At 33.3% G+C, this 11,865-nt stretch overlaps 1 pseudogene; it reads right to left on the minus strand.

Moving 5' to 3' along the window:
* Positions 1-5,033: 5,033 nt before the first annotated feature.
* Positions 5,034-11,627, minus strand: LOC129287224 (uncharacterized; annotated as a pseudogene).
* Positions 11,628-11,865: the final 238 nt, after the last annotated feature.

An 11,865-nucleotide genomic window follows, 5' to 3' on the forward strand; every position in this document is an offset into this window, starting at 1 on the left:
ATTAAAAAAATTCAGACATAGACCACTTCTATATGTACAAGAATTGACACAGTTGTTCTGGTCAATTGCAGCACGGGGTACTTATATGTAGACACTTGCAGCTAATAACCCACAAGATGTGTATAGGCCTCAACTGAATTTGACTAAAGGATCAGGAGATGTTGATGATGTGAGAAACATTAGTGGAGGAACTCTCCCAAAAATTGGTAGGTCAACTTGAACAATGCATATAGTGGTGGTACTAATTCGGGGAGCAAGAGAAAGAGAGGTGAAAGTGGTCAAAACAAGAAGGGAAAACATTTACAACCATGATGGTTGATTCAATGAGTCGATTGGTGTCCACACAAGAGGATAGAGTTTCAACGTTGAAGTCAATTCTTAAATCCATAGAGGGTAGGATAAAACTAGTTGATCAAAATGTAGTGGATGTTGCAAAGGAATTTTATAGAATTGAGGAGATTGCTTGTGATGAGGTGCTTCTTCGACAATGTGTTATGGCTTCATTAGATAAGACCGCAAGGGACATGTATATTGGGCTTAGGGGCAACAAAAGAGCATTAGTGGCCTATTTGAAGTGCTTGGGCAAAAAAAAAACAGATTAGATCAATCCTAGCTTGCCTTCTTAATGTTTTAAATTTAGCTAGTGCTGTTTATGTTGTTAACTTTGTTTTGAAATTGACTGTGTTATTTAACTCTTGTGTTATGTGTTTCTTATGTTAAGTCATGGACAATAGCGTAATGATTGTTTAATTAGGCTATGAAGTTTTTATGGATGACAATGCACAATCTCGCTTATTACAATTACTTGTACATGCGGAAGACGATGAGGTTGAGGCTATTACTGCAATAGTATCTAATTACTCTACAACTTTATTGAAAGAGCCTTGTAGAACCAATTCACAATCAGGTCATGCATGGGTGCAAGAAATTTTGCAAGGGCATCATCAGTGTTGTTATGACATGTTTTGCATGGAAAAAGTTTTTTTTTTTCAACTTTATGATAAACTGGTGCAACATGGTTTGTGTCCAACCAGAAGAATAAGGATTCATGAAATGGTCGGTATGTTCCTAAATATTATTGGACATAGGGTAGGGAATAGGATGGCACAAGAATGATTTTAACATTTAGCAGAGACTGTTCACAGACATTTTAAAAATGTATTGCATGCTTGTGAGAAGCTAGCAAAGGAATATATCCAATCAAAAGATCACACTTTTCAAGATATTCATCCAAAAATTTTAGGTGATCCGCGATATTAGCCATTCTTTAAAGATGCCATAGAAGCAATCGATGGAACACATATCCCGTGCGTGGTTAGTGTTGAAGAGCAAGGAAAATATATTAGAAGGAAATGTATTTCAATACAAAATATAATGGCCGCATGTGATTGGGATATGTGTTTCACTTCTGTCATGGCTGGATGGGAAGGGACTGCCCATGATTCTCGTTTGTTTGACTATACACTCACAAGGCCGAACATGAAATTTCCACATCCACCCCAAGGTATATTTCATATTTATCTAATTTAAAATAATTTACTCAATATTTTTTGGGATCTTATAATTTTTATTTTTTATTGGTAGGTAAATATTATTTGTTAGATGCTAGTTATTTAACACCACGTGGATATTTAGGTCCTCATAAATCTCATAGGTACCACCTCCCAGATTTTAGGCGTTCATCTAGATTTGCAAATAATAATAAGGTTTTTAATTATTATCAATCAAGCTTAAGGACCACGATTGTAATGACTTTCGAGGTTTGGAAAAACAAATTCATAATCTTACAACACATGCCTAGCTATCCATTTGTGACGCAAGTTTGTATTGGTGCAACAATGGCTATACATAATTTTGTTAAAAGAAAATCTGTAACTGATTCTGACTTTAGGGGTTTTGAGGATGAAAATATGGTTAATACTAACGATAATAATGACAAGCATGTATTTTTATCAACAATTCCAAGTACAATTTCAAGCATAGCTTCTGATAGAGATGAATAGGGTTAGAGATTCTATTAGAGATTAGATTGTATATAATAGATCGAACCATTAATCATGTAACTATTCAATATTAATGAATGTTTAACTATTTATTACATATTTTTTTCCAAAATTAAATTTTATATTTTTTTATTATTTAACATTTTAAATTTTATGTTATTTTAAATTTGTTTCACATTTTTCAAACATTGCTAATATATTATATTTGTATAATAAAAATTATAAATTATCATAAATTAATGTCCTTTTTGGTCATTACATATTAAAAAGTACATTTCAAAAGAATAAATTTTTATTAATTTAAACAACTTTTAGTTTGTCAAACTGACTTTTAAAAAAAATGTATCCAAACATAAATTTCGTTACAACAATTGATTTTCATCAAATTGACTTTTGCTAAATTGAAAAGCAAACACACATTGAATTGATGGATTTTTTAAATTTGAAATCTTGCGCACATTTCAAATATCACATTTTAAATTTATATATTTAAAATCTTTTTATTTGGATAATGTAAAAAATTTCAAATGAAGGAAATAGATGGATTGATATTTGAAACAAAAATGAAAAATTGAGAATGATAGATTTATCTTTACATTTTAATTAACAAGAGACAAGAATGAAATATGAACAAAGATATAATAGTCATAGAAGTATAAATAGTAAAACCACAAAGATCCCGTTTGGTTATTAGAATAAAATGGAATGGAATTTATTAAAAAAATCAACACAAAAATAAATTAAATCACCCTTCTCCCTCATGTTAAGCATGATAAAATTCATTAATATATATTATAGATGTGAAAATTATCACACTCTTCAAAAATCTTATGAATCATAATTCATAACTTCATGAATTAAATTACTCCTCCCACTTATGAATAAGTTCACCTATCCCCTTTGATCATTTTATTTTTATCTTTATTTTTTTCAGTTCATTCCATTCAATTTCTTTCTAGTAAGCAAGCGGGAGTAAAGAGAGTGGGATATTTGAAGTGATTAGAATTTTCAATGACTAAAATACAAAAGGAAGCAAGAATGACAAGTAAAGACCCTATAAAAATATTAATATCAAATTAGAATTTTTTAACACTAACGTTCCCAAATTTAGTATTTCTTCTCCCATATTTCAATATTAAAATTCTTGATTTGACATTAATTTTCTTGTAAAGTCTTTACTTGTCATTCTCTCAAAAAGGAATTTAAAATTACAAATGAATTGTAATAAGAAATGGATTTAAATCAAATTCAAATTTATAAATTTTTGTTTATTTTGACAGGGCATTTGAACCAAATCCAAATTCTTACTAAGCTAAACACACCAGTTTAGTGTGAATGAATTTAATTTTTTTAGGTACATGCATTTTTCAATTGGAGACAATTATATTTGAAGGATGATTGGATCACTAAATGTGAAATCTTTGGTTATTAAAGATTTAAATTTTGATTTGCCATATTGCATTGGACCAACCTCTTACACTAAATCTAATTCCTATTTACAGCGTGAATAAATTATCATTTTCCATCACACTTAAACTTTAGCATTCTATCAATGAAGCTAAGAAATAAGGAGAATTATATTGAAATAGTTGTCAATAGCCTTAATTCAATTATAAATGAATTTTGTAGTAATAAATTTTTTTGTGTAAGATCTATATGTAATTCTCCCCACAAAATACTACCGTATGTAAATGGATAAAGGCTGAAAAGTCTGATATACCCTTACAGTAGCAACTTAACTATTTGATATTTCCATTACGTTTCAAAGATTCGTATTTCCTATTCCTTTTCTGTTTTCATCGTACCAAACATGACTTTGAAAATTATTTCCTTCTCTTTCTCATACATAACAATTATGACTTCTTTATTCCTATCCCCACTCTCATATATTCATGCCTACACACCAATTATACTTCCAGCGGTAGAGTATGTTAAGGAAATTTCTTTTTTCTTTTTTGTGAAAAATAAACATCACTTTTGATCCAAGTTTCTATAAAGCAACCAAACTCAAAAGCCAATTGCTCTGTCCTTTTTCCAAAAAGAAAAGTACATTGGTAAACTTGATTTTTATATTAAAGGCTAAAAGCTCATGCTTTTGTCTAACTTCCTCGTCCAACATGTCAAAGGGTAAAGCCAGTCTTGAAGGACATAAAAAAGTTAATTTAATTTAAATTAATGTTAGTGACACACATTTTCTTTTCTCTTTGAGCGAATAGTTCATTTTCAATTTTTTTAATAACAAAATTTATGAGTTAGATTTTGAACAGTCACGGTACACAAAACTTGCCTCCAAATTCAAAAAATATTTATAAAAATATTTTTAGATTGTTCGCAAAAAAAAAAATTTCATATCAATAATAAGATTTAAGCTTATGATTTTACACCTATGAGCCAAATACATTTATTATTTGTATTTAATTTTCAACCATTGTGTGCGGAGTTAATAAATTCAAAGATATAGTACTCACAAATCACAAACAATACAACTTTTTTTTTTAAAAAAGAAAACAAAATTACACTTCAGTATAAAATCACATGCTACTTTTACTTGAAGAAACATTTATTAGAATGTATTAAAAGAGTCCTACATTAATTAATTAAAAAATAAATTCAAAGTGCTTTAATAGAAAGACAAACATAATATATATCTAATTTAACAAAGTTTAATGTAACATCAGAGTCATATGATCTGGTACGCAGACAAAAAAAAGAGAGAGAGAAGGAATTTTTTTTTTTTAAAAAAAGACAGAATATGAAAATGAAAATTGTAGAAGAAAGAAAAAATGAATGAATGAAAGACGCAGGCCAAGAAAAACAAGAAAGTAGGAACATTTTACATTAATGTTGACATTGCTGTAAATTAAAACTTTAATAATAATCTAAACTCTCGGTACATATAACAGGACTAAGCCACACTATTCGTCATCCTATAAATAGTTGACCCTCCAACATTTTTATTTCACAGTTATGTTGATCTGTCTTTAATAAATTCATTACTTTAATCACTGAAATGGGGATACAAAATGATGAATTTCATAGTTTGATCTGCATTTTAGTTCCGAAAATCCTCAAGTCTTGTCAATCATCTCTATACTAACCTCATGAATATGATCTCATAAGGGCAACCATTTAATGTACATGAACCAACCTCAATCTAATGGTCAGTGCCATGACCAGTGAAACTATATATGCTATGCATCGCACGTGATGGAAAGAAGCACGCCGCCATCTGAGTTTGTAGTAGTAATCCTATGTTACTAATTCTAAATGGGTATGCTAGCAATTCTAAATCACAAAAATCCTACAATCTCTATTCCGTAGAATAGGACCCAACTTCAGACTCAATCTGGCATAACAATATCTGACATGGAGATGCCACATTTCCCCCGCCAGGAGACTTGGGGTATGTTTGTTTTCTGTTTTTAAAAATCATTTTTTATTTTTAAAAATAGAAAATTTTAAAAATTTGTTTGGATAAGTGTTTTTATTAGTTGTTTTTAACATTGTTTTCATTTTTTTTAAAAAAATATGGAAACAACTTTAAGTTGTTTTCATTTTATTTTTATTGTTTCTAAAATGTACCACATTTAATTATTAAAAATTATAGCTATTTTAATTAATTTCTATTATTAATCACCACCGTTAATTGCCTAAAACCATTACCACCAATCCATTTTTTAATTCTATAACTGTTTTTGACCAACATAAACAAAAGAATTTTCATTTTATTTTTGTTTTAAAAACACTTTTGAAAACTGTAATATAAAACAGTTTTTAAAAATAAAAAATGAGAATAGAAACCAAACAGGCCCCTTGAAAATACCAAATGTCTATTCTCAAGTACTAGGACTCCACCTGGCTATGTTAGTAATCCTAAGTCACAAGAATCCCATAATCTCTATCCCGAAGTAATAGGACCCGACCCCACTTCAGATATTCTGAACTCATGGAATACCTCAATTAGGCATCTTCAAGTCATTTGACCTTTTCAAGCATTGTAATATCCCTACGACAGCTCCTTATTCTTGTATGAGTCAGGTTCAGCATCAAATGAACAGTTTTTCTGGGTCATGTGCTTCTCATTATAGCCCCCTGAATGAATTTCTGAACTCGTACCTGGAGTGGAAATCCTTGATGGATTTAAACCATCAGTCAGACCATTGCCTTCTGTATTGACCTCGTTTGGATTCACACTATCCTCTCCTTGACTGTCATACAATGAGTCCAGAGTTTGCAAAGAACTGTCTTCCCCGTTAAGTTTTGGCTGGCCTTCCCCTTCTGATTGAGTTAAACGGGAGTTACCTCCTCTAGATTCAGAAGAATCATCATCAGAGAGAACACATTCATAATCAGCATCTATTGCAGTCTTCAGCCCTATCGGTTTCTGCCTTGGTCTAGATTCCAGGTCACTCTCGTTGGAATTGCTGACAGAATCAGGTCCTAATTCCTCCCATGGGGATTCTTTCTCTTCTGATCGAGTTAAACAGGAGTTATCTCCTCCAGATTCAGAAGAATCATCAGAGAGAACACATTCATAATCAGGATCTATTGCAGTCTTCAGCTCCATTGGTTTCTGCCTTGGTCTTGATTCCAGGTCACTCTCGCTGGAATTGCTGACAGAATCAGGTCCTAATTCCTCCCATGGGGATTCTTTCACTTCTGATTGAGTTAAACAGGAGTTATCTCCTTCAGATTCAGAACAATCATCATCAGAGAGATCATATCCATAATCAGGATCTATTGCAGTCTTCAGTTCTATTGGTTTCTGCATTGGTCTTGATTCCAGGTCACTCTCGTTGGAATTTCTGACAGAAACAGGTCCTAATTCCTCCCATGGGGATTCTTTCCAATCATCTTCAGAGTATGAATCATGCAACTCATTATCTGAATAGTGGTAGTCTGCATCACTTAGTTTTGTCTCTTGTGCTTCGAGAATTGATGTTTCATTAACAGAAGCATGTATGCCACGATTTGCAGGAAAGAAACATGCATCCTCTGTGTCCACTCCAGGCAGACTCTGGATGAGGTGCGATAACTTAGAATAACCAAGCTTCCCAATATCTAAATGATAGCCATACTTCTGGAGAAAGAGCGTTCGTATCAGACCCATATTGCACCCATTCGGGTGTTCCCTCAATATCTTACTCACAAGTTTCTGAACATCTGCTGTCATGTCAGTTCTAGACTTCTCAGCGTGCTCTTTTTGAGGGGCAGGTGAAGAAGCCTCAGTATGAAGAATACTCTGTTTTTTATCAACTTGACATTCTGATGATTATCGTAAGTTACTTTGTCTAGTTCTGCCTGGAATGACACGGAAAGGAAAAGCCTCAGAAGGCCTTTCCTGCAGCCATTTCTTCTCAGATATTAAAAAACCCACCAATAGAAGTAGATCACTTTCACTAAGCGAGCGGAGAACCTGGGGTCCATACTTTTGAAAACTAAGCGCTATATCCTTCCTGTTAAATAAAAGATATTGCATATCATTACTTCGAGGTTCTTTCACCACATGGCTATATAATGAATATCATAGAAAATTGAGAAAGTCTTGCAACTATCAACACATTGTTCATTTAGTACATAGAAAATTTACAATTTTTCGAATGAGCTGTAAAGGACTATTATACTAACCAACCTGCTTCTTGAGTGGAAGACAAGAATTGCTCCTTTGGAGGTGAAAACAAAAGATTCCATTTCCTCCCAAAAGGAACTACAAGAAAATAACTTAGGCTCTCCAGAATGATTCACTGTCTGTCTCAGTTCTGACGACCCAGCCTCCATAAATTGACTCGCCATTTGTCTCCGTTCAAATGACTGAAGCTCTTCAGAATGGCCGAAGCTCTGTTTTAGACTTGATAACTCAGGCTCTTTATAATGACTAACTGTCTGTTGCGAACTCAATAACTCAGGCTCTTTAGCGTTAGTAACCATCTCATTCCTGTGAGCAGTCAAATTATGAGTGTTTTGAACTTTTTTCCTGAATGGCCACCAACTTCCAATCCAACCCATGAAAGTTAGACGTTTGCTAACAGTACTGCTGTGAGTTTCCGTGTGTCCACCGCTGCTTTTGGCAACCACAGATTCAGTGCTTCCAACAATGTGACAAGTTGCAGTTTCTGCAACAGCTTGACTTGCATCAGTAGAGCAAAGTATTTCATTCTCCTTAGGAGGCAATTGACTCTTGGTCTTGGTCACATCCGCAACCTGTTTGACTTTCTCTGGAATATCTTCCCCACTAAGTTCATGAGATGAGGCCATTGAAGTAGCCACATGATTCAACTCCTCATTATCAACTAATTCTGTTGATGACACAAAACTGCTTGCAATGGGTTTAGGAGATTTTTTGGAGATGTAATGTGCAATAAGTCCTGCAGGTACAACCTGAAGATGTACACATGCCACTGACAAAAGCAAAAGGGAAAACTTTTTATATCCATAGTAATCTTTAGGCAATGAAATACCAGCTTTTTCCAACTCCATTCGAAGACATGTTAAAGGGATGCCGTTTGGATATGAACTCAATATTTGATGAACCTGCCTCACAACTAACTTTGGAATTGGACGTAAGTTCAAACCTGAGATAGATTTTGGGAATTCCTCAATTCGTGGAAATGTAAATTTCTTTCCATCTGGGAAAGGGTCTTCAAGAGGTTCATCATGGTGACCATACCAAGTACCATACAAACCATCAGGAGGATGATTGAAATGTTTTCCCTTAACATTTTCTCCTCTAAGTAATAAATTCCAGTGCCACACTATAGTTGCTACACTGCAGAGAACATTAGAAATCTCCATACTAGCAATTAGGATATTGTAGTTATTCATTCTCAAACGATGTAATACTTCTGCAAAATCCTTATCACCAGAAATTAGAAACAAATGAGCTGGAGGAGGATTTTGGGAAACCCAATACATAAGGTCAATTAGAAGAGATCTATCGGCACTATTCTTTCCACCTGCAATCATGTAGTTAGAGACAAAATAATTTTGAAATGTGAAGAAATAATGAACAATACAACAGAAACATTGCCATGAGAACTGTAAGCATAACAAGAGAGATGCAGAAAAGGACCAAAACTCCCCTCTTATCTCACTCTCTCACAGCCAAAAGCATGCTTTTGTTCATTACTTTCCAAATTGAAACTTATATTCAGCCTCTAAATTAAGACAGATCACGAGTTTTATAGTCCAATCAGCCACCCAATTACAGAATAGTGGAATATATAAATAGTGAATGAGACGCCAACTTTTGAATAAAAATGAAATGCAGTAACATACACTCACTATCTGAATGGTTCCATGAAATAATCAGCTTTGACCATTTATTCTCTGTGTTTCCCTCACCTAAAACAAGTGGGCAAAAAATACGAATAAACTACAAATCCCAACAAATAAGAGCAACAAGACCAACCTTTAGGAACATGGATGATTTTGATCCCAGTAGATGCGAGAGCCTCCTGGTTAGTCCTTGTGAGCTGATAAACGTCACCAAATGCCTTAATTTGAAGGGGACCCATGATCCCTTTGGCTCTAACTGCCTCACTTATGCAGTGAGCAATTTTATAAACATTCACATCAGATGGTGGATTACAATTCTCAAAATCCCACCATACTGGAACTGGTATATTTCGGGATTCATGATAGTGACATCTAAGTAATGAAGAGTTATTCAACAAGCTAGGGAAGTGACAAATTTGAAAGAGAAGAGGACAAACTAAAGATGATGAAGAACAAATGGATGAGAAAATGAAGATATTTTTGGAAAGCATACGGCTGACCATAGTGGGTAAAATCAGAATCAAATGCTTAGAACCTCAAATCATAAAATCATAGAGATAAGTGTGGAAGTGAGAAACACTGAAATACTGAACTCTGAGTGGGAAGAGGAGTCATTAGTTCAGAGAAGCCAAGCTCTGTTTGCCCATCCAATCTTCCACCTTCAAAAGCTCTTCCTCCAATCCTCCTTTGCCAATTCAACCTTTGTCTTCATGTTGAGATACCTGCTTTGGTGTTGATATGAAGTATTTCTCAACGAGCTAAGGCTGCCTCTTAACTTATACATTGAATATACCCATGTGGCAGAGCAACCCTATAAGTGAGTAAGACAACAATCACAGTAATGAAATTAGCCATGGTTTGGATGCACCAAAGAAAAGAAGAACGCAATGGAGGATGGGAAGATAAACAAGCAATGAAGAATGTTACAATAACAGTTTCTAATATATTTGTCTTCCTGCTCTCCCCATTTCATCATTGATTGGCGTCTCATGGTCTACTTTGACAAGGAGGAAAATGTTTGCAAATTGCAATTTTAGGGACAATTATATTGGATGCATGACCCAACTATACAAAACTTATAGTTATAATAAAAAATTTTAAAAATCTGAATTACTTAGAAAGTCATTTCCATTAATTTTCAGCATCTATAGTCTAAAATATATACATATATAGACACTAACGATTTTCTCCTAGTAATTACTTTTGTAGAGTTATAAAAGGATTTTGTGATCATCATCATCATCATCATTGAGATTTAGATTTCTTATTATCAATCTTACTTTGCAGCTTTAATAAAACACACAGGCATGTGCACACAGGATAAATATTCTCCCCGATCTCTATTACAAGGCACCTCTAACTGCCTCACTAGAATTGAGGAGAGGTGATTAAGTCATTAATTTTGTCTGAAAATAAAATAAACTTCCAACTTTAGCTATATTAAAATGAAAAATTTTCAAACTTACATTACATTCTCTCTTATAATTCATGAGTTTAAATAATGACAATATTGGAAAAACTTAATTAATACCCTATCAAGTGTTTTATATTAAGGATCATCAATCTCTTCTAGAAGATGCCTTATAATAAGGACCAGAGTAATTCAACACATTTTCCTATCATCATCTAAACAACAAGAAGCCTTATCTAACTAGGTGAAGTCAATGTTATCGTCTAAATTTCCCAGAATTATAAGAGATTTTTTTATAATAATTTAGCATAAGAAACTGTGCAAGGAATCAAGCAATGGAGGTCATCATTCCCAGAAAATACGCGGGGTAATGAACTGGAAATCATGGAACTGCCTGCACAAAAGAATGATATAGAGTAATTCCAGGTATCAACTTCCAAATACACATCATAAAACAATCATACAAAAAAGAAACTAGAAAAGCAACTCCTCTAATTTCAAGTTAGTGCCTTTCTGAACAAACTATACCTTAACAGTGATTTTACTACATAGTCATCTGTCATCACTCATCTCTTATGAAATACAGCAGCAAATATATTAATATTTCCTGTAACGTATAACATACCTCTTATGAAATTTCTAAGACTTTAGTTGATCCAAAATCTTACTAAACATCTAAAGGAATAGAAAGGCTTACTTCACATTGTCTAGAGCATTATTGAACAGATGGGAAAAGAAAGTCTGAAACAGGGGAAGCAGCGCATGGAATTTGTTCCTTACCTCTACCAGCGCGAAGACGCTGGAGAAGATGGAGAATGAAGACACCGAAGTTGATGGAGCCAGTCACCTCTGCCTCCGGAGGATGATGGCAAAGAGAAAACGAAGAAGTGAAGAATCGACGCAGTGTGCCCTAAACCCTCATTGCACGTTCATGCTATTTACAGTCTTCCCACGTTTGCTTTCGCATCTTCACTGTTCACTCTGATTTTAAAAGGAAAGCGGGAAAAATAAAAAAAAAAAAAACTAATAATGTTTACATTCCACCGTTATAAAAAATACAAGGATAATAACGTACACTCTCTCTATTTAAAAATATAAAAAAAATTTTAAAAATTAAATATTTAAAAATATAAAATATTTTTAATTTTTTAATATGTAATTATTTTTTTAAAAATA

This window comes from Prosopis cineraria, unplaced genomic scaffold, assembly GCF_029017545.1.
Source record: "Prosopis cineraria cultivar Desert tree isolate PC_DT_omini unplaced genomic scaffold, ASM2901754v1 PC11, whole genome shotgun sequence".
NCBI classification, from domain to species: Eukaryota; Viridiplantae; Streptophyta; class Magnoliopsida; order Fabales; family Fabaceae; genus Prosopis; species Prosopis cineraria.